Here is a 5,412-nt window from a genome sequence, read left to right as displayed (position 1 = left end):
TTATCTCTCTTCTCCTCCATCTCTGTTAGTTTCGACACTATGAATGCTCTAAATTCCTTATCAGACATATCCATGATTTTCACCGAACTGCTTGTAGATGAAGAAGAGTTACTCTTTTCCCTTGGAGGAGAGGTATTTTCTCATTTTCCCATATTTCTCATGATCCAGCGGTGATTTCTTGTCATCTAATGGATGGTGTGTTTCTTTCAGATTCTTGAAGTTCAGTCTAAATGTTCAGGAGCAAGCAGAAGTGATCTAGAACATCTTTGCCATTCTGTTGTGATTGCTGCTGCAGCAGATTCAGTAGATATTAGGGAATATTTTAACCCTATTAGTATTTGGATATTTAGCTACAGTGTTTTCAGATTCATCTAAGAACACATTGAATGGATATTGGACAGTGGACAGAAAAGCAAAAGGAAAATGGAAAAGGGAGAGAGAGACAACAACAAAAAGAGAAAAGTAGAGAAAAATTTTTTTTTAAAAAAATTGTAATCACTGTTCTTTTTTTAAAAAAAAAAATCACAAAATAGAAAACCGTGCAGCGTGCAAGCACACTGCATGCAAAATCTAGTTCGCTGGTGCCATGTGGAACCTTCTGCTGAAGGCCCAACTTCTTCTGCCTGGGAGGGAGGACCAGAGTGATAATTAACAAGATAAGAGGTGGAGCCCAGAGCCAGAGAAAAACTGTACCTTCTAAAAAAAGTGTAAAAAGGAAAAATTACAAAAAAAGGGGGGGGAGACAGAAGCAGGGAGAGACAGAAGCAGGGAGAGACAGGAACTGAGACAGAAAGAGAGATAGAAGGCTGGGGGGGCAGAGTGAAAGGCTCCCTACCACTAGCTTGTGAGTTGGGGGCTGTCTTATCAGTAGAAAATCTTCATTCCCTGAAAAATCTAGTTTGATGGCGTCATGTGGAACCTTCTGCTGAAGTCCCAGCTTCTTCTGCCTGGGAGGGAGTACCAGAGCAATAATTAACAAGATAAGAGGCAGAGTCAAGAGCCAGAGAAAAACGCTGCCTTTTAAAAAAAAGTGTGAAAAGGAAAAATTACAAGAAAGAAGGGGGAGACAGAAGCAGGGAGAGACAGGAACTGAGACAGAAAGAGAGGTAGAAAACTAGGGTGCGGGTTGGGGAGCTCCCAACCGCTAGCTCATTTGTTGTAGTATGTATTAGCAGTAGAAAATCTTCATTCCCTGACAAATCTAGATCGCTGGCGCCATGTGGAACCTTCTGCTGAAGTCCTGGATTCTTCTGCTGGGAGGGAGGACAAGAGCGATAATTAACAAGATAAGAGGTGGAGCCAAGAGCCAGAGAAAAACTGTGCCTTTTAAAAAAAAAAGTGTGAAAAGGAAAAATTACAAAAAAAAAACTGGGGGGGAGACAGAAGCAGGGAGACAGGAACTGAGACAGAAAGAGAGATAATATGCTGGGGGTGCGGGGAAGGGGGGTCTTTACCACTAGCTCCTTTGCTGGAGACTGTATTATCAGTAGAAATTCTTCATTCCCTGAAAAATCTAGTTCGCTGGTGCCATGTGGAACCTTCTGCTGAAGTCCTGGATTCTTCTGCTGGGAGGGAGGACAAGAGCGATAATTAACAAGATAAGAGGTGGAGCCAAGAGCCAGAGAAAAACTGAGCCTTTTAAAAAAAAGTGTGAAAAGGAAAACTTACAAAAAAAAAGGGGGAGACAGAAGCAGGGAGAGACAGGAACTGAGACAGAAAGAGAGATAATATGCTGGGGGTGCGGGGAAGGGGGGTCTTTACCACTAGCTCCTTTGCTGGAGACTGTATTATCAGTAGAAATTCTTCATTCCCTGAAAAATCTAGTTCGCTGGTGCCATGTGGAACCTTCTGCTGAAGGCCCAGCTTCTGCCTGGGCGGGAGTAACAGATCAATAATTAACAAGATAAGGGGTGAAGTCAAGAGCCAGAGAAAAACTGTGCCTTTTAAAAAAAGGCTGAAAAGGAAAAATTACAAAAAAAGGGGGAGACAGAAGCAGGGAGAGAAAGGAACTGAGACAGAAAGAGAGATAGAAGGCTGGGTTTGTGGGTTGGAGGGCTCCCTACCACTAGGTCATTTTTTGGAGGCTGTATTATCAGTAGAAAATCTTTATTCCCTGAAAAATCTAGTTCACTGGTGCCATGTGGAACCTACTGCTGAAGGTCCAGCTTCTTCTGCGTGGGAGGGAGTACCAGAGTGATAATTAACAAGATAAGAGGTGGAGCCTAGAGCCACACAAAAATTGTGCCTTTTAAAAAAAGTGTAAAAAGGAAAAATTACAAAAAAAAAGAGAGGAGACAGAAGCAGGGAGAGACAGGAACTGAGACAGAAAGAGAGATAGAAGGCTGGGGGGGCAGGGTGGAGGGCTCCCTACCACTAGCTTGTGAGTTGGAGGCTATATTATCAGTAGAAAATCCTCATTTCCTGAAAAATCTAGTTTGATGGCGCCATGTGGAACCTTCTGCTGAAGTCCCAGCTTCTTCTGCCTGGAAGGGAGTACCAGAATGATAATTAACAAGATAAGAGGTGGGGCCGAGAGCCCGAGAAAAACTGCCTTTTAAAAAAGTGTGAAAAGGAAAAATTACAAAAAAAAAAAAGGGAGACAGAAGCAGAGAGAGACAGGAACTGAGACAGAAAGAGAGATAGACAGCTGGGGGTGTGGGGTGGGGGGCTCCCTATCATTAGCTCATTTGCTGGAGTCTGTATTATCAGTAGAAAATCTTCATTCCCTGAAAAATCTAGTTTGCTGGCACCATGTGGAACCTTCTGCTGAAGGCCCAGCTACTTCTGCCTGGGTGGGAGTAACAGAGCGATAATTAACAAGATAAGAGGTGGAGCCTAGAGCCAGAGAAAAACTTTACCTTCTAAAAAAAGTGCAAAAAGGAAAAATTACAAAAAAAAATGGGAGACAGAAACAGGGAGAGACAGGAACTGAGACAGATAAATAGACAGAAGTCTGGGGGTGGGCAGGGTGGAGGGCTCCCTACTGCTAGTTCGTGTGTTGGAGGTTGTATTATCAGTAGAAAATCTTCATTCCCTGAAAAATCTAGTTCGCTGGTGCCATGTGTAATCTTCTGCTGAAGGCCCGGCTTCTTCTGCTTGGAAGGGAGGACCAGAGCGATAATGTCCAAGATAAGAGGTGGAGTTAAGAGCCAGAGAAAAACTGTGCCTTTTAAAAAAAAGAGAAAAAAAAGAAAAATTACAAAAGAAAAAGGGGAGACAGAAGCAGGGAGAGACAGGAACTGAGGCAGAAAGAGGGATAGAAGGCTGGGGGTGCTGGTTGGGGGGCTCTTAACCACTAGCTCATTTGTTGGAGACTGTATTATCAGTAGAAAATATTCATTCCCTGAAAAATCTAGTTCGCTGGTGCCATGTGGAACCTTCTCCTGAAGGCCCAGCTTCTTCTGCCTGGGAGGCAGGACCAGAGTGATAATTAACAAGATAAGAGGTGGAGCCAAGATCCAGAGAAAAACTGTGCCTTTTAAAAAAGTGCAAAAAGGGAAAAATACAAGAAAAAAAAGGAGAGACAGAAGCATGGAAAGACAGGAACTGAGACAGAAAGAAAAAAAAACTTTGCCTTTTTAAAAAATGTGAAAAGTAAAAATTACAAAAAATAGGGGAGACAGTAGCAGGGAGAGACAGGAACTGAGACAGAAAGATAATATGCTGGGGATGCAGGGTGGGGGGCTCCCTACTGCTAGCTCCTTTGTTGGAGGCTGTACTATCAGTAGAAAATCTTCATTCCCTGAAAAATGTACTTTGCTGGTGCCATGTGGAACCTTCTGCTGAAGGCCTGGCTTCTTCTGCCTGGGAGGGAGGACCAGAGAGATAACTAAGCAGATAAGAGGTGGAGCCAAGAGCCAGAGTAATCTGTGCCTTTTTAAAAAAGTGTGAAAATGAAAAATTACAAAAAAAATTAAAAAGGGAGACAGAAGCAGGGAGAGACAGGAACTGAGATAGAAAGAGGGATAGATGCGGGGTGGGGGGTTCCCTACCGCTAGCTCCTTTGTTGGAGGCTGTATTATCAGTAGAAAATCTTCATTTCCTGAAAAATCTAGATCACTGACGACATGTGGAAACTCTGCTGAAGGCCCGGCTTCTTCTGCCTGGGAGGGAGGACTAGAGTGATAATTAAGAAGATAAGAGGTGGAGCCGAGAGCCAGAGAAATGACATAAATGGAAAGAATTATTGTTTCTGAAACTTTTTATTTTTATTTTACATTTTTTAATACATTCAATCACATTATTTAACTTACAAGGTGATCATTTCAATATGTGAACATTTCTCCCCAGTCCAGTTGATCAAAATATAACAATACTACATCCCTGTCTCAACAATGCTGCCTCCTTATCCCTCCTCCAAATGTTTTCTCCAGGTCCTACTTCTCCATGAACAACACATCTGGCATTCACATCCATCTCTTGTGTTTGTACATCCTTTAGCTGGTCAAAAATTATGTGTTACTCATACATTGAAATACATAACAGTGAAACTACTAATACCTATAGCCAAATATATACAAATATATATATATATATATATATATATATCACATCTATCTTTTTTTTTCATTTCATTTTCTTCCATACATTCAATCACACTATTATTTGTCTTACAAAATTGAAATTTCAATAGATTAACACCTCTCCCCAGCACCATCAATAAAACCACAAAACATCTTCAACAGATAATACCGCACCTCTTTGTCACATTATGCTTTTCCTCCCTGTCCTTCCCACAAATGTCCTTCCTCAGACCCTCCTCTTTCACACACACTATATCTGGTATTTACCTCTATATTCTGCTTTTCTATATCCTTTAGAAAATTAGTTTCAGTCATAGAGTGCAGACACTCAGTATATATTAAGTGGGAACAAACAATGCCTCTCCTTCATAGCATGGCTTGCTTCACTCAGCAGTAAGTCTTCCATATTCATCCACTTCCTGTCAAAAGCCAGGCTTTTGTTGTTTTTTATGGATGAATAGTATTCCATTGAATATATGTGCCACCGTTTTTCTAACCATTCTTCAGTTCGTGGGCTTTTGAGTTGCTTCCATAACTTAGCAATCATGAAAAGTACCGCAATAAACATCGATGTGCAAGCACTTTTCTGATAAAGTATTCTTCTGTCCTTTGAGTAGATACCAAGGAGTGGGATTGATGGAAGATATGGTAGTTCTATTTGTAGATTTTTGAGGAATCTCCAAATAGTTCTCCACAATGCTGGACCAATTTACATTCCCACCAGCAGGGTAAGAGAGTTCCTTTTCACCACACCCTTGCCAGCACTTATCATTTTTTTTTTTAATCTTAGACATTCTGACTGGGGTTAGTTGATATCTCATTGTTGTTTTGATCTGCATTTCTCTTACAATGAGGGATGTTGAGCATTTTTTCACATGCCTTTTAGCTA

At 41.4% G+C, this 5,412-nt stretch overlaps 1 pseudogene; it reads right to left on the bottom strand.

Annotated features, from left to right (window-relative positions):
* The window catches only part of LOC102499008 (WD repeat-containing protein 20-like), a 34,700-nt pseudogene that overhangs the window by 18,202 nt on the left and 11,086 nt on the right, over positions 1–5,412 (bottom strand).

The sequence above is a fragment of the Tupaia chinensis genome, unplaced genomic scaffold (genome assembly GCF_000334495.1).
Source record: "Tupaia chinensis unplaced genomic scaffold, TupChi_1.0 Scaffold140684_1, whole genome shotgun sequence".
Taxonomy (NCBI): Eukaryota; Metazoa; Chordata; class Mammalia; order Scandentia; family Tupaiidae; genus Tupaia; species Tupaia belangeri.
This window is presented reverse-complemented; position numbering and strand designations above follow the sequence as displayed.